The following is a 19,177-nucleotide window of genomic DNA, read 5'->3' as shown; positions in this document are numbered from 1 at the left end:
AAGACACAGAGACATGCCTTTTGCATGTTGGAAGGTAGAACTTGATATTTGTATGATGCTAAGAGGACGCAGTGAATGATGTCAAGGTATGGAGATGCATGTTCTTTGTTTGCTTGCATTTGGAGACTATAAAAGCCACAATCAACGCCTATATCATGGCTCTGGTGCTTTTGGACAGAACTCCTCACCAGGGTCCCAGCTGGAAATAAAATCCATGCTTTTGAGACCTCCGGACCTCTCTTTGTCTCTTTTCCTGAAACCTTCTCCCTGCCATTTCACCTGGATTCTGTTGCATTGAGCCAAGTGGTGTCAAACCACATTATTTATTTATTTATTTATTTCAAAGTTTTATATACCGAGCTTCTCACCTCATAAGGGGGACTCAGCCCGGTTTCCGACCATAAAAACACATACAATCGGTAAAATATCAAAATACACATTACAATAAAACATTTAAAAAGCACATATATTTAAAACTACAGTGGTCAGTCGTCATACTAAAATCGATTAATTGCACTGTGTACATGTCCGCTGGATTCAATTAAGATCTGAATTCACAACTTCCATTGGAAAGCACTTTGGAACTGACTCACAATATATTGGTCACTTTCAGATAGTATTATTATAATAGTAGTAGTAGTAGTAACTATTATTACCAGCATCATCATCATGACAGATCTAGAGATTCCTCATCATCATCACTGCCGTCATCACCACCATCACCATTAATAATAATAATAATAATAATATGGATCTATAGATCCCTTATCATTTTCATAATTGCCATCACCCTCATTATTATCATTAAGGATCTAGAGATTTCTCATAATAATCTTCACCATCATCAACATCATCATCATTAATATTAAGGATCTAGAGATTCCTTATCATAATCTTCATCGTCTCCATCATTATTAATAATTTTATCAAGGATCTAAAGATTTCTCATGATCATCATCATTATTAATAAGAATATTATTAAGGATCTAGAGATTTGTTATCAATATCATTAAGGATCGAGAGATTCCTAATCCTCCTCGTCATCACCATTATGACTAATATTATGAAGGATCTAGAGATTCCTTATCACCATCATCATCGCCGCCACCACCACCATCATCATCATCACCAATATCATTAAGGATCTAGAGGTTCCTCCTCCTCCTCCTCCTCCTCATTATGATGGATATTATGAAGGATCTAGAGATTCCTCATCATCATCGTCATCACCATTATGACTAATATTATGAAGGATCTAGAGATTCCTTATCACCATCAACATCATCATCATCATCACCATCATCAATTGTATTAAGGATCTAGAGATTCTTTATTATCATCCTCATCGTCGTCATTAATATTATGAAGGATCTAGAGATTCCTCGTCATTGTCATCGTCATCACCATCACCACTATTTATTAAGGATCTAGAGTTTCCCTATCATCATCATTAATATTATTAAAGATCTCAAGATTAATAAATAATAATAAGGATCTAGAGATTCTTATCATCATCACCACCATCATTATAAATATTATGATCTAAAGATTTCTTATCATTATCATCATTATTAGAGATCTAGAGATTCATCATCATCGTCGTTATGATTAACATCATTCAGGATCTAGAGATCCCTTCTCATTCATATTATAAAGGACCTAGATAGTCTTCATCATCCTAAACATCACCTTCATCATTAATATTATGAAGGATCTAGTGATTCCTTGGCAGATCCTGCAATGCAGTCCTAGGATCGACCTCCAGTGACCTTTTGGGACCACAGCTTTGTCAGTTCCCCAATGACGGTGTTTGCAGGGGATGCTGGGACTTGTAGTCACCTGCATTTCTCCCTTTCTTGGCTCCCGCTGAGCTTCTCTCCTGCAAATCCTATACAGGAATTTGCAAACCCAGCACCCTGGGAATTATGAGGGGGGAAATGAGGCCAGCATCATATATATTTTGGGAGAGATTAGCCTCAGCTTGGAAGTTACGTAAACGTCAGCAGCCTCAAGCTGGGCTCCAACCCATTACCATTATCTATACTGCCTGACGCATCAAACAATTGCTATAAACATGAGATCTATTAGCATCGTTAATTGAATGGAGCGCAATGCACCAACAAAGGGAGCTGGGCCCAATTCTGGCCTGGTTAATTGCAAAAGGCTCTCCTACACGAGCATAGCATTCGTATTGGGGTGTCACTCCTTACGCTATGTTAGTTAAATATATACATTTCAATGGTATTAGTATTATTGCTTTTAATATGCCTTGCAAATGGGTGAGGAAAGAGCACCACTAATTGGGTTCCATACATGCAGATCTAGAGGTTGTTGTTGTTGTGGTTGTTGTGCTTTGCAAATGAGTGAGGCAAGACCACCACTGTTTGGGTTCAATGCATATAAAGCCAAACATTATTTATTTATTTATTTTATTTTATTTGCCTAATTTCTATACCGCTCTTCTCAGCCCTTAGGCGATTCAGAGCGGTTCACAGCAACAGTTTCAGTATACACAATACGAGATCATTGGGTGTTTAAAAGCAATAATATAACAAAGTGATTAAACAGTAAATATCAATACACTAATTCATCAATATAACAAATCCATCAGATCTCATCAATAGAATCAGAATCCAGTCTCGTTATCCATTATTCCATGTTCCGCTAGTCAATCAATTGCACTGCTTAGTCCCAACCCATCTAAAACACAGACATGTGCTTTTCATCTCAAGAACAGAGAAGCATCCCGAGCTCTGAAGATCACCTGGGAAGAAAGGAATCCCACGGGAGCATTGCAGTGCACCCAAATACCTGGGAGGAGTCACTTTGGACCGTGCTCTGACCTACAAGAAGCACTGCCTGAACATCAAATAAAAAGTGGGCGCTAGAAACAATATCATACGAAAGCTTACTGGCACAACCTGGGGATCACAACCAGACACAGTGAAGACATCCACCCTTGCACTGTGCTGCTCCGCTGCTGAGTACGCATGCCCAGTGTGGAACACATCTCACCACGCTCAAACAGTGGATGTGGCTCTGAATGAGACATGCCGCATTATCACGGGGTGTCTGCGCCCTACACCACTGGAGAAAATGGTATTGCACCACCTGACATCCGCCGGGAAGTAGCAGCCAAGAGTGAAAGGACCAAGGCAGAGACATCTCCAGCTCATCCCCTGTTTGGGTATCAGCCAGCACGTCAACGACTCAAATCAAAAAATAGTTTTCTTAGATTTACAGAGACAATCGCCGGAAAACCCCAGCAAGCGAGAGTCCAAAAGTGGCAGGCTCAAACCCAGCACCTCAACCCATGGCTGATACCAGATGAGAGACTCCCCCCTGGGCACACAGAAGAAGACTGGGCGACTTGGGAGGCCCTGAACAGACTGCGCTCAGGCACCACGAGATGCAGAGCCAACCTTCAGAAATGGGGCCACAAAGTGGAATCCACGACATGCGAGTGCGGAGAAGAGCAAACCACTGACCACCTGCTGCAATGCAATCTGAGCCCGGCCACATGATGCACAAGGGAGGACCTTCTTGTGGCAACACCAGAGGCACTCCAAGGGGACAGAGACTGGCCAAAGGACATTTAATCAACTACCAAACTCACACATTTTGTATTTTTTCTGTTTGTTTGCTTTGTTTTGTTAGAAATGTAATATATTTGACTGGCTGCCCTGACACAAGAAATAAATAAAACTGCTTAGTCAAATGCCTGTTCAAACAGCCAGGTCTTCACGAACTTATTATTATTATCATTATTATTAATGCATCTTGCAATTGGGTGAGAAAGGAGCACCACTGATTGAGTTCCATGTATGCAGATCCTATTATTATTATTATTATTATTATTATTATTGACACAAAATCACGGTATGTCACAGCAAACGAGATCTCTGTGCTGGATTTCATATCACAAAATCACAAGTCGAATCCTTCTCAAGCGTCTAGGACTGTGTGGTGTGTTTCCGAATAATGTGCGCAGATCCAAGTCAGGTGGACTTTTGCAGTTAACAGGTCGGGATTTTGTCAATATTTATTGTTTCCAAATGCCGGCTGAGATCTTTTGGCAAGTCACCCAGTGTGCCCATGACCACTGGGACCACCTGGACTGGTTGATGCCATCAGAGCCTTTGCCGTTCGATGTTGAGGTCTTGATAGCGGCTGAGTTTCTCCTGTTGTTTTTCCTTAATGCGACTCTCACCCGGAATGGTGACATCCATCATCCAGACTTATTTCTTTTCCACAATCGTGATGTCTGGCGTGTTGTGTTCCAAAACTTTGTCAGTCTCGATTCAAAAGTCCCACAGTGTTTTTGTGTGTTCATTTTCCACGACCTTTGCAGGTTGATGATCCCTTTACCAGTTCTTGATTCCTGGCAGGTGGTCCTTGGGACAGAAGTTCCAGTGACTCATCTAGGCCACAGAGTTGTGCCTCTGTTTGTAGTCCGTCTGTGCAATTTTCTTGCAACAGCTGAGGAGATGGTCCATGGTTTCCTCAGCTTCCTTGCACAGTCTGCATTTTGGGTCATCAGCTGATTTTTCCATCCTGGCCTGAATGGCCTTTGTTCTGATGGCTTGCTCCTGGACTGCAAGAACCAGGCCTTCTTCTGTCTCCTCCTTCAGGGTTCCATTCGTGAGCCATCACCAGGTCTTCTCCTTGTCCACTTTTCCTTTAATCTTCTCAAGGAACTGACCATGCAAGGCTTTGTTGTGCCAGCTGTCAGCTCTAGTTTGGAGCGCAGTTTTCTTGTACTGACTCTTAGTCTGCTGTGCTTTGAGAAGTTTCCGATTACTGACTTCAATTAAAGCAGGTTCTTGGCTTTCCTTGACATCTTCTGCCAGGGCGTGTTTATTATTATTATTATTATTATTATTATTATTATTATGCCTAGCGAATGGGTGAAGCAAGCGCACCATTGATTGGGTTCCATGCATGCAGATCCAAACATCATCATCATTAATGCGCCTTGCAAATGGGTGGTGAGGCAAGAGCACCATTGATGGCTTCAATGCAAGCAGATCTGAATATTGTTGTTGTTGTTGTTATGGTGCCTTGCAAATGGATGAAGCAAGGGCACCATTGATGGCTTCAATGCATGCAGATCTATACGCTGCAAATGGCATATTTAGTCCAGCAGCATTAGCCTTGACTGATGAGTCAAGTCTTGCAAATAGTTTGCAAACACATTGGAAGAAATTTGCAAAAAAAAGAGAGCAAGACTGAAAGTTTTTTTTTCCTTTTGGAAAAGAAGCAAAAACTGGATGGATTTGAGCCTGATTAAAATGGCAAGAGAGAGAGAGAGAGATACACACATACATACATACATACATACACACGCATGCATGCATGCATGCATTTGGGAATGCAGAGAGCTGCAAGATATATATTATAAGTGGGTTTTTGGGAAGGCTTCAAACTCAAAGCTTAAAGGCTTGTATCCTTCCCAAAAACCCATGTATTGCCCTTGCAAACTGATATACTTATGTATGGGTTGCTGTGCGTTTTTTGAGCTGTATAGCCATGTTTCAGAAGCATTTTCTCCTGACGTTTGAGTCTGAGGATGCCTGCCATAGATGCAGGCAAAACAGGAGGGAATGCTTCTTGGCCATACATTCTGGAAAACTCACAGCAACATACATACACACACACACACAAATAAAAAAAATGTAATGTTCGTTTCTGAGATTAACATAACTCAAAAAACTGGACGAATGGACACCAAATTTGGACACAACACACCTATCAGGCCAACAAGTGACCATCACTCATAAAACACTGGAAAACACAGCAGAAGAGACTTTAAAAGCCAAAAAACAAAAATACATTACAATGCACACATATATACAAATATAAACACACACATATATGCATATATACAACAAATAACATGTATAACAGATTGGGCCACAGCAATGCGTGGCAGGGGACGGCTAGTGTATATATATATTTGTGTGTGTGTCTCTCTCTCTTTTGCATTTTAATTGAACTCCAATCTATCCCATTTCCACTTCTTTTTCAAAAGAAAAGAACTCTTTCTTGCAAATTTTCTTGCAATTGGTTTCCAAGCAATTTTGCAAGACTCGACTCCACATCGGTCCAGGTTGCTGCAGAAAAATGTGCATGATGTGCAGCCAAATCCCCTCTCATGCCCATGAGGGAAGGATGCAAGCGGCCTCCTTCCTTTCCTTTCCTTTCCTTTCCTTCCACCGCTTCCCTTCTCTTCTTGCTTGACTCCCAGGTCCAGCCTCCTTCCCCTTAAAAATCCCCTGTTCCCATGGCAACAGCCCATGCTCCGGCGTTTCCACGGAAACCGTACCGGAGGCTGAAGAAGGCCAAAAAGCAAGGGGAGCCGGACACCTCCTCCTCCTTGGACACACAAACAAACAAACGGGAGGCCTTGGCATGCTTGCAAAACGGGCATGCAACTGTTTACGAGGGGCAGCCAAACCATCCCAACGCACCCCCACACCTTCCAGCCCCACAATATCTATTTATTTTATTTATTACATATAGGCCTTACATATAGGCAATTATTCAACATACAATTATATTTTAACATACAATTATAATTTAAATGAATGCATATTAAACATTTAAAAACATCACACTCAGTATTAAAAATCACGCCAACCATAATCGTAGTCCAGGGCCATTCCGATAGTTATGTCACATATTCCATATCTATTATTGCACTGCAATTCCAGACCACATCTGGAATACTGTGTCCAATTCTGGGCGCCACAATTCAAGAGAGATGTTGACAAGCTGGAATGTGTCCAGAGGAGGGCGACTAAAATGATCAAGGGTCTGGAGAACAAGCCCTATGAGGAGCGGCTTAAGGAGCTGGGCATGTTTAGCCTGAAGAAGAGAAGGCTGAGAGGAAACATGATGAGGGCCATGTATAAATATGTGAGAGGAAGCCACAGGGAGGAGGAGGAGGGAGCAAGCTTGTTTTCTGCTTCCCTGGAGAGAGACTAGGACGCAAGGGAACCATGGCTTCAAACTACAAGAGAGGAGATTCCATCTGAACATGAGGAAGAACTTCCTGACTGTGAGAGCCGTTCAGCAGTGGAACTCTCTGCCCCGGAGGGAGTGTGGTGGAGGCTCCTTCTTTGGAAGCTTTTAAGCAGAGGCTGGATGGCCATCTGCCAGGGGTGATTTGAATGCAATATTCCTGCTTCTTGGCAGAATGGGGTTGGACTGGATGGCCCAGGAGGTCTCTTCCAACTCTTTGATTCTATGATTCTATGATTCTATGATTCTCCGAAGGCTTGATTCCAAAGCCACGCTTTCACTTTCCTTCTGAAGGCCAGGAGGGAGGGGGGGGTGATCTAATGTCATTGGGGAGGGAGGTCCACAGCCAAGGGGCCACCACTGAGGAGGCCCTGCCCCTTGTCCCCATCAGTCACGCCTGCAAAGGAAGTAGGACTGAGAGCAGGGCCTTCCCAGACTATCTTCATCCCCGAGGTGATTCATAGTTCAGACAGGTAAGCTGGGCAGGTAAGGGGGTCAACCTGTGGACCCCAAGTGCTTTGGCCCACAACTGAAGCATTTCTTTCTATGGCAGAATCTTTTGGAAGCCATTCTCTTCTTCTCTCCTCTTTCTTTCTTTCTTTCTTTCTTTCTTCTGTTTTCTGGAAACACCTGGGCAGAAGTGCAACCAGTCTCCTCCTTTTTGTCACTGCAACTCCCATGAAAAACCATGAATCTTTTAATGCAAGCTAGGTGGCCATCTGTCAGGAGGGATCGGGTGGTGCCTTCCTTCTTGACTGGATGGGGTCGGACTGGATGGCCTCTAGGGATCCTTCCAAGTCTAGGTTTCTATGGAGGCCTTTAATCAGAACCTGGGTGAACATCTGTTGGGAGGGATCAGATGGTGCATTCCTGTCTTGCAAAAAAATGATTGGACTGAAGGACTTTGGGGGATTCTATGAGATAGACAGACAGACACAGAGAGACTTTACTGTATCAATCTACCCATGGCCATTTATCTAAGGTGTCCTTTTTTTGGCAGAAATGGCAGAAATGGGGTTGGACTGGATGGCTTTTAGAGGTCCCTTCAAACTTTGGGATTGTATGGATGGTTTGATTGGTTGATTCATTCACGGTGGCTTCCTTGATGGTAGAATGGGGTTGGACTGGATGTCCTTTGGGAGCCCCTCCCACTCTTGTGACCCGCCCATCCCTTGCATGCAATGATGATCCAGGTGGTCCTTTGCACACTTCCTGACTCCGCTGCTTTCCATCTGTTCTCAGTCTAAGGTTTCACTGCACCTTCTTTTTTTTTTTCCTTCTGCAAAAGGCGAAACATGGCTGCCACTTGAGGGTTTTTCCTAAGTGTTGGCACTGTTCTCCCCAGTTTGCCACCATGACCACAGAGACAGGCCCCACTTTCACCAGTCCCACCAGTCAAGCACTTAAACTGGTCCCAGTGGGTTCAATAAAGAAAGGGAAAAGGCCGCCAAGAGGAGCCTTACAAAGGCCAAAGGGAAGGCTCTTAAAGAAGGAACTTTGCATCTCGGTTGAGAGGTAGAAATAGGGATCCAACAACAACAACAACAACAACAACAATGCAATAACAATTTCTTTGAGGTTACTTTGGTTTCTATATTTTGGGATATAAAATAATATAATAATACTATAATAATAATAACAATAATGCCTTATTATTATTATTATTATTGCCACAATAGCTGATCAAATCCAGGATTACTTGGAGGAAAATAACACCTTGCCAGCAGAACAAAAAGGCAATAAAGGAAGAAGTAGGGGCACGAATTGACAAAATTATACTGGAGAATTGCAAAAGCTGCAAAACAAACCTTTTATACAACTTGAATTGATTACAAAAAAGCATTTGACTCACTGCCACATTGTTAGATATCAAATGTCTAGATGTCATCGGGGTTTGTGAAAATATTAGAAAGTTAACCGAAAATGCAATGAAACAATGGAAAACGGAGTTGTTTGTGGGCAATGAAAGCTATGGAACTGTTAACATCAAGAGAGGAATTTTCCAGGGCGACTCACTGTCATCACTGCTGTTCATCAATGCACTGATCCCACTGTCAGTAATTCTACAGAAAACAAACCTAGGCTACCTGTGTTGGTACGGCTGTCCCAGGAACTTGAGCTTCATTTTCTTTCTATTGAGTGTTTGCATATATTCCAAGGTTCCATGCATTTTGCAGTAAGGTGGCTTCCTTTGGTTTGCAATTATATCATTGTTAAGTTTTGGTTCTGCCCCTTTTTCCAGGGCTCTGGGAGGGAAAGGGAACCATTTTTTGTTCAGTCTTATAGTGGAAAGCTTAGCTACAGGACGTGGATCAGCTCCATCTGTAGACAAGATTCGTTTCTCATAGCATCTGAGGGAAACAGAAGCATCCAGGGGAATGTGTCCAGAGGAGGGCGACTAACATGATCAAGGGTCTAGAGAACAAGCCCTATGAGGAGTGGCTTAAGGAGCTGGGCATGTTTAGCCTGAAGAAGAGACGGCTGAGAAGAGACATGATGAGGGCCACATATAAATATGTGAGAGGAAGTCACATGGAGGAGGGAGCCAGTTTGTTTTCTGCTTCCCTGGAGACTAGGATGTGATGGAGCAATGGCTTCAAACTACAAAAGAGGAGATTCCACCTGAAGATGAGGAAGAACTTCCTGACTGTGAGAGCCGTTCAGCAGTGGAACTCTCTGCCCCGGAGGGAGTGTGGTGGAAGCTCCTTCTTTGGAGGCTTTGAAACAGAGGCTGGATGGCCATATGTCAGGGGTGATTTGAATGCAATATTCTTGCTTCTTGGCAGAATGGGGTTGGACTGGATGATGGCCCAGGAGGTCTCTTCCAACTCTTTGATTCTAGGATTCTATGATTCTATGAGACAGCTCCACGTCTTTCGTGGAAAAGATCCCAAAGAACTCCAGCTGGAGAATCTACAAAGCCTTGGCTGGTAGGTCTACTCGGGTAACCAGAAGCAATTGGAGCCGGGAGTAGAGCCTACCCCAGCAAGCATAGAAAGTAGATTGCCTGGGAGGGGTTAAAAAGAGTTTTCCTCTTAAAGAAAAGAAACAGTTCACGAAGCCAGTTACCTGTCCATTTGGGCAAGTTAAGAAGCATTTGTTTGACTTGTTGAAGATCTGAGAAGGGTTTGTTTAAATTGTTGAAGATCTAAGCAATAATAAAGGACTTTGTTAAACTTTTCAAGCCTCTCAAGACTTTTGTATAGGAAAATCCTTAGGGCCTCTCAGCCAAGGCACCCCAGCTTCCCGCTGGGCACAAAGAGCATGTCCTGTTCAAAAGACAATTATTATAGGCCCAGCGCGTGACAGCACACTACCAAACAGCAAGAAATTCACCAGAAATTTCCCACTTGCTGTACATGGATGACCTAAACCTTTACGGAAAATTAGAAACTGAAATCGAGTCACTGACCAACACAGATCAGAGTCTTCCGCACTGACATCAGTATGGAGTTTGGCCTAGACAAATGTGCCACAGTGGCATTAAAGCAGTGGTTCTCAACCTTCCTAATGCCACGACCCCTTAATACACTTCCTTATGTTGTGGTAACCCCCAAACATAGAATCATTTTCGTTGCTACTTCATGACTGCAATTTTGCTAATGTTAGCAATTGTAATGCAAAGATTGGATGTATTCACTGGACCAAATTTGGCACAAATATCCAATACACTGATAGAGTTGGGGAGGTTGATTTTGTCATTTGGGAGTTGTAGTTGCTGGGATTTATAGTTCACCTACTATCAAGGAGCATTCTGAATTCCACCAATGATGGAATTGAAGCAAACTTAGCACTCAGAACTTCAATGACCAACAGAAAAAAAAAACTGGAAGCGTTTGGTGGGCATTGACCTTGAGTTTGGGAGTTGTAATTCACCTGTATCCGGAGAACACTGTGGACTCAAACAATGATGGATCAGGACCAAACTTGGCACAAATACTCAATATGCCCAAAAGTGAACACTGGTGAACATACTGTTTTCATGGGAAAATAGACCTTGACATTTGGGAGTTGTAGTTACTGGGATTTATAGTTCACCTACAATCAAAGAGCATTCTGAACCCTACCAACGATAGAATTGGGGCAAACTTTCCACACAGAACCCCCATGACCAACAGAAAATACTGTGTTTTCTGATGGTCTTTGGTGACCCCTCTGACACCCCCTTGCGACCCCCCCCCCAGGGGTCCCGACCCCCAGGTTGAGAAACACTGCATTAAAGGAAGGGAAATTACCCACAGCGAGGGCATAGAGATGCCAAACGGACAAACCATAAAGTGGAATCAGCCTGAAGCCTATCAATATTGGAGATTCCATCTGAACATGAGGAAGAACTTCCTGACTGTGAGAGCCGTTCAGCAGTGGAACTCTCTGCCCCGGAGTGTGGTGGAGGCTCCTTCTTTGGAAGCTTTTAAGCAGAGGCTGGATGGCCATTTGTCAGGGGTGATTTGAATGCAATATTCCTGCTTCTGGGCAGAATGGGGTTGGACTGGATGATGGCCCAGGAGGTCTCTTCCAACTCTTTGATTCTAGGATTCTATGATTCTAATATCTGAGCATACTACAGTTGGACAAGACCAAGCATGGGCACGTGAAAAAGGTGGTCAGCATAGAATATGTCCAAAGAGTCAGAAAGGTTTTGAAGAGCAAATTAAATGGCGGAAATACAACCAAGGTTCTCAACCCCTGGACCATCCCCGTCATTAGATACACGGCTGGGATTGTGAACTGGACACAAGCAGAGATGGAGGATCTGGACAAAAATCAAGAACACTGATGACCATCCACTCCTCGTAACACCCGTGTAGTGATGTCAACAGGCTTGACCTGCCCAGAAAATCAGGAGGAAGAGAGAAGAGGGATTCTGGAAGGGAAAGCCACGGTAGAAGAAGAGGAACATGTCCTGGCAGATGATGGGAAAGGCAGAAGTAGGAAACTGCTTCAAGTGCAAAAGACAAAGAGAGAATACCGTAAGAACACAATCCAGAGCAGAAGAGGAAACGGGCCAAAGAAGAAGGCTCTCTCTCTCCCTGGACAGTTCCTGGGGAAAATTGAGAACCAAATGGACAAAGAAAAAACATGCCTGTGGCTCACAAATGGAACTTTAAAAAAGGAGACAAAGAAAGGCCTGATGCTGGGAGCCCAAGAACAAGCCATTCGAACCAAGGCCATCCAAGCCAGAATGGAAAAGTCGACAACAGATCCCAAATGTAGGCTCTGATCTATGAAACAATAGATTGCATCCTGAGCTGCTGCAAGAAGAGTATGGACAGACTCCAAGCAGAGGCTCAACACCCTTGCTCAGATGATCCATTGGAACTTCTGCCACAAACACCATCTGCCTGCGACAAAAAACGGGTGGGATCACAAGTGAGAAAAAGTTACGGAAAATGAACACGTCAAACTCCTCTGGGACTTCCGGATTCAGACAGACAGAGTTCTGGAGCATAATACTCTTGACTTCATGATTGTGATAAAAAACAAAGTATGGATTGTTGATGTCGCAATCCCAGGTGACAGCAGGACTGCAGAGAAACAACTGGAAAAGCTGGCACGATATGAGGATTTAAAAGTCGAACTGCAGAAACTCTGGCGCAAACCCTGTAAAGGTGGTCCCAGTGGTGATGGGCACACTGGGTGCAGTGCCTCAAGACCTTGGCCTGCACTTAAACACAATCGGCACTGACAAAATTACCACCTGCCAGCTGCAGAAGGCCACGTTACTGGGATCTGCATGCATCATTCACCGATACATCACACAGTCCTAGACACGGGAAGGGTCCCACGTGTGATGCAATTCAACAGCCAGCAGAGTGTCTGCCGTGGACTCATCTTGTTGTGTTTCCAATAATAATAATAATAATAATAATAATAATAATAATAATAATAATAATAATAATAATAATTCTAGACACTTGGGAAGTGTCTGACATGTGATCCAATACAACAGCCAGCAGAGTCATCTTGTCTGCCGTGGACTCATGTTGTTGTGTTTCAAATAACAACAACAACAACAACAACAACAACAATCCTAGATACTTGGGAAGTGTCTGACATGTGATCCAATTCAACAGCCAGCAGTGTCTGCCGTGGACTCATCTTGTTGTGTTTCAAATAATAATAATCATCATCATAATAATCATATTAATAATAATAATCCAAATTGAGCTTCAGAGGCATCCCAAAATATCACACTATCACACACATTTTTGGGGATAGGAAAATCACTATCATCATCATCATCATCATCATCATCATCATCATCATCAGGAAAGAGGGGCTGCTATTGCCAGACCTAAAGACCCCTTCCTTCTGCTCCTCCTCCTCTTCTTCATCACCATCTGAACATGAGGAAGAACTTCCTGACTGTGAGAGCTGTTCAGCAGTGGAACTCTCTGCCCTGGAGTGTGGTGGAGGCTCCTTCTTTGGAAGCTTTTAAGCAGAGGCTGGATGGCCATCTGTGGGGGGTGATTTGAATGCAATATTCCTGCTTCTTGGCAGAATGGGGTTGGACTGGATGATGGCCCACCAGGTCTCTTCCAACTCTTGGATTCTATGATCCTCATAAGCAGGAAAGGAACCTTGCTGTTGCAAAAGTCAAGACTCCTTCACCACCACCACCATCATCCTCATCGGCAGGTAAGAATGGGTGCTGCAACTGCAACACCCAAAGGCCCCTTCTTCATCATCACCACCCTCATTCTCATAAGCAGGAAAGAAGGACTGCTGTTGCAAGTCCCAAGGCCTCTTCTCCATCATCACCACCACCACCATCATCTCCAATTCCATCCTCATCATAAGAAGACCCAAGGCCCCTTCAACACTATTTATTTCTTTGGGAAATTTCTATATCGCCTTTCTCACCACCACCACCATCATCACCATCCTCCTCCTCCTCCTCCTCCTCCTCATCATCATCATCAGGAAAGAGAGGAGAGCTTTGCATGACCCAAAAGCCCCCTTCTTCATCATCACCATCCTCATAAGCAGGAAAGAAGGACTGCTATTGCAAGATGGAAAGGCCCATCATCATCACCACTACCATCATCATCATGGGAAGGGAAGGAGGAGCTTTCCATTGTAAGACCCAGAGACCCCTTCATCATCACCATCATCATCACCATTCCCATAGATGGAAAAGAGGGAGGGCTGCTATGACAAGACCCAAGGCCCCTTCTCCATCATCATCATCATCATCATCATCATCATCATCATGGGAAGGGAAGGAGGAGCTTTCCATTGTAAGACCCAGAGACCCCTTCATCATCACCATCATCATCACCATTCCCATAGATGGAAAAGAGGGAGGGCTGCTATGACAAGACCCAAGGCCCCTTCTCCATCATCATCATCATCATCATCATCATGGGAAGGGAAGGAGGAACTTTCCATTGTAAGACCCAGAGACCCCTTCATCATCACCATCATCATCACCATTCCCATAGACGGAAAAGAGGGAGGGCTGCTATGGCAAGACCCAAAACCCCTTCTCCATCATCATCATCATCATCATCATCATCATCATCAGGAAAGGGGGGCTGCTATTGCCAGACCCAAGGGCCCCTTCTTCTTCATCACCATCCTCATCCTCATAAGCAGTAAAGAAGGACTGCTGTTGCAAGACCCATGGCTCTTTCTCCATCACCATCACCATCACCACCACCTCCAATTCCATCCTCATCATAAGAAGACCCAAGACCCCCTCATCACTATTTATTTCTTTGGGAAATTTCTATATTGCCTTTCTCACCACCACCATCATCACCATCATCATCATCATCACAGGAAGAAGAGGAGAGCTTTGCATGACCCAAAAGCCCCCTTCTTCATCATCACCATCCTCATAAGCAGGAAAGAAGGACTGCTATTGCAAGATGGAAAGGCCCATCATCATCATCATCATCATCATCATCATCATCATGGGAAGGGAAGGAGGAACTTTCCATTGTAAGACCCAGAGACCCCTTCATCATCACCATCATCATCACCATTCCCATAGACGGAAAAGAGGGAGGGCTGCTATGGCAAGACCCAAAACCCCTTCTCCATCATCATCATCATCATCATCATCATCATCATCATCAGGAAAGGGGGGCTGCTATTGCCAGACCCAAGGGCCCCTTCTTCTTCATCACCATCCTCATCCTCATAAGCAGTAAAGAAGGACTGCTGTTGCAAGACCCATGGCTCTTTCTCCATCATCACCATCACCATCACCACCACCTCCAATTCCATCCTCATCATAAGAAGACCCAAGACCCCCTCATCACTATTTATTTCTTTGGGAAATTTCTATATTGCCTTTCTCACTATCATCATCATCATCATCATCATCATCATCATCATCATCAGGAAAGAGAGGAGAGCTTTGCATGACCCAAAAGCCCCCTTCTTCATCATCACCATCCTTATAAGTAGGAAAGAAGGACTGCTATTGGAAGATGGAAAGGCCCATCATCATCATCATCATCATCATCATCATCATCATCATCATGGGAAGGAAAGGAGGAGCTTTCCATTGTCAGACCCAGAGGCTCCTTCATCATCACCATCATCATTCCCATAGACAGGAAAAGAGGGAGGGCTACTATGGCAAGACCCAAGGCCCCTTCTCCATCATCATCATCATCATCATCATCATCATCATCATCATCATCATCAGGAAAGGGGGGCTGCTATTGCCAGACCCAAGGGCCCCTTCTTCTTCATCACCATCCTCATCCTCATAAGCAGGAAATAAGGACTGCTGTTGCAAGACCCATGGCTCTTTCTCCATCATCACCATCACCATCACCACCACCTCCAATTCCATCCTCATCATAAGAAGACCCAAGACCCCCTCATCACTATTTATTTCTTTGGGAAATTTCTATATTGCCTTTCTCACCATCATCACCATCATCACCACCCTCATCATAAGCAGGAAAGAAGGACAGCTATTGCAAGACCCAAGGCCCCTTCTCCATCATCATCACCACCACCATCTTCAGTATCCTGTCCTTCTTCAGTTCCATCATCACCATCATCATCATCAGGAAAGAAACATACTTTTTATGATTCAAAGGCCCCTTCTTCATCATCATCACCATCATCATCAGGAAAGAGGAGATACTTTTTCATGACCCAAAGGCCCCTTCTTCTTCATCATCCTAACAATCACCATCATCATCATAAAGAGGGGACTGCACTTGCAAGATCCAAAGGCCCCTTCATCACTATCGTTGTTGTTGTTGTTGTTGTTGTTGTTGTTATTGTTGTTGTTGTTGGCAGGAAAGGGAGTATGCCACTGCATGACCCAAAGGCCCCTTCCTCATCATAGAATCATAGAATCATAGAATCAAAGAGTTGGAAGAGACCTCATGGGCCATCCAGTCCAACCCCATTCTGCCAAGAAGCAGGAATATTGCGTTCAAATCACCCCTGACAGATGGCCATCCAGCCTCTGTTTAAAAACCTCCAAAGAAGGAGCCTCCACCACACTCTGGGGCAGAGAGTTCCACTGCTGAACGGCTCTCACGGTCAGGAAGTTCTTCCTCAGGTTCAGATGGAATCTGATATCATCTTCACCACCATCATCATATCATCATAGGTAGGAAAGGGGGGGGGGTCCATTGCTAGACCCAGAGACCCCTTCTTCATCACTATCATCATCAGGAAAGGAGGGATGCTTTTGCATGACCCAAACATCCCCTTCTTCATCCTCAACATTATCAACATAAGCAGGAAGGGAGGGCGGCTATTGCAAAGACCCAAGGCCCTTTCTCTATCACCACCACCACCACCATCATCATCACCATTGGCAGGAATGGGGGGGGGGGGGGGCTTTCCATAGCCAGACCCAAAGGCCCCTTCTTCACCACCACCACCACCACCACCATCATCATAGGCAGGAAAGTGTGGATGCTATTGCAGACCCAGAGGCCCCTTCTCCATCATCACTACCACCATCCTCATAGGCAGGAAAAGGGGTCTTTCCATAGCCTGACCCAGAGGCCCCTTCTTCACCACCACTACCACCACCACCATCCTCAGGAAAGGGGAGATACTTCTGCATGACCCCAAAATCCCCTTCTTCATCACCATCCTCATCGTCATCCTCGTAAGCAGGAAAGAAGAACTGCTATTGCAAAGACCCAAGGCCCCTTCTCCACCACCACCACCACCACCACCACCACCATCATCATCATCATCATAGGCAGGAAAGTGGGGCTGCTATTGCCAGACCTAGAGGCCCCTTCTCCATCATCACCACCATCCCCATCCTCATAGGCAAGAAAAGGGTTAGGGTTAGGGTCTTTCCATAACCGGACCCAGAGGACCCTTTTTCACCACCACCACCACCACCACCACCACCACCATCATCATCAAAAGCAGGAAAGAAAGGAAACTTTTGCATGACCCAGAGGCCCCTTCTTCATCATCATCACCATCATTACCATCATAAGCAAGAAATTGGGGGGGGGGTGCTATTGCAAGACCCAAAGGCCCCTTCCTCATCATCCTGTCCTTCTTCAGTTTCATCATCATCATCCTCATCCTCATCACCCTCATCATAAGCAGGAAAGAAGGGGAGACCATCACCACCACCACCATCATCATCCTGTCCTTCTTCAGTTCCATCATCATCATCATCAGGAAAGAAAGGATACTTTTGCATGACCAAAGGCCCCTTCCTCATCATCTTCACCTTCATCATCCTCACCACCCTCATCATAAGCAGGAAAGAAGGAGAGACCACCACCATCATTATCCTGTCCTTCTTCAGTTCCTCCATCATCGCCACCACCACCACCATCACCATCATCATTCTCACCATCCCCATCATAAGCAGGAAAGAAGGGGGGACCACCACCACCACCATCACCATCATCCTCATCATCATCAGGAAAGAAAGGATACTTTTGCATGACCCAAAGGCCCCTTCCTCATCATCTTCACCATCATCATCCTCACCACCCCCATCATAAGCAGGAAAGGAGAGACCACCACCACAACCACCACCACCATCATCCTGTCCTTCAGTTCCATCATCATCATCAGGAAGGAAAGGATACTTTTGCATGACCAAAGGCCCCTTCCTCATCATCATCACCACCATCATCCTCACCACCCTCATCATAAGCAGGAAAGGAGAGACCACCATCATTCTCCTGTCCTTCTTTAGTTCCTCCATCATCACCACCATCACCACCACCATCATCATCATCATCATCATCATAATCATCATCATCATCATCAGGAAAGAAAGTATACATTTGCATGTCCCAAAGGCCCCTTCCTCATCATCTTCACCATCATCATCCTCACCACCCTCATCATAAGCAGGAAAGAAGGGGAGACCACCACCACCATCATCATCCTGTCCTTCTTCAGTTCCATCATCATCATCATCATCAGGAAATAGGGGATACCTTTGCATGACCCAAAGGCCCCTTCTTCTTCATCATCACCATCATCATCCTCACCACCCCCATCATAAGCAGGAAAGGAGAGACCACCACCACCACCACAACCACCACCACCATCATCCTGTCCTTCTTCAGTTCCATCATCATCATCATCATCATCATCATCATCAGGAAAGGGAGTATGCCTTTCCATGACCCAAAGGCCCCTTCTTCATCATCATCACCACCATCATCCTCACCACCCTCATCATAAGCAGGAAAGAAGGAGAGACCACCCCCACCCCCACCACAACCACCACCACCATCATCCTGTCCTTCTTCAGTTCCATCATCATCATCATCATCATCATCAGGAAAGGGAGTATGCCTTTCCATGACCCAAAGGCCCCTTCTTCATCATCATCACCACCATCATCCTCACCACCCTCATCATAAGCAGGAAAGAAGGAGAGACCACCCCCACCCCCACCACAACCACCACCACCATCATCCTGTCCTTCTTCAGTTCCATCATCATCATCATCATCATCATCAGGAAAGGGAGTATGCCTTTCCATGACCCAAAGGCCCCTTCTTCATCATCATCACCACCATCATCCTCACCACCCTCATCATAAGCAGGAAAGAAGGAGAGACCACCCCCACCCCCACCACAACCACCACCACCATCATCCTGTCCTTCTTCAGTTCCATCATCATCATCATCATCATCATCAGGAAAGGGAGTATGCCTTTCCATGACCCAA

The 19,177-nt window shown here is 44.7% G+C and overlaps 1 protein-coding gene across 1 annotated transcript in view; it reads right to left on the bottom strand.

The window, feature by feature from the left end:
• The window catches only part of LOC132780503 (transmembrane protein 145), a 57,581-nt gene that overhangs the window by 37,761 nt on the left and 643 nt on the right, over nt 1-19,177 (bottom strand). The gene's annotated exons all lie outside the window — the stretch shown is intronic.

This window comes from Anolis sagrei, chromosome X (genome assembly GCF_037176765.1).
Source record: "Anolis sagrei isolate rAnoSag1 chromosome X, rAnoSag1.mat, whole genome shotgun sequence".
Taxonomy (NCBI): Eukaryota; Metazoa; Chordata; class Lepidosauria; order Squamata; family Dactyloidae; genus Anolis; species Anolis sagrei.
Note: the sequence above shows the minus strand (reverse complement) of the source record. Positions and strands in the feature narration are given on the sequence as shown.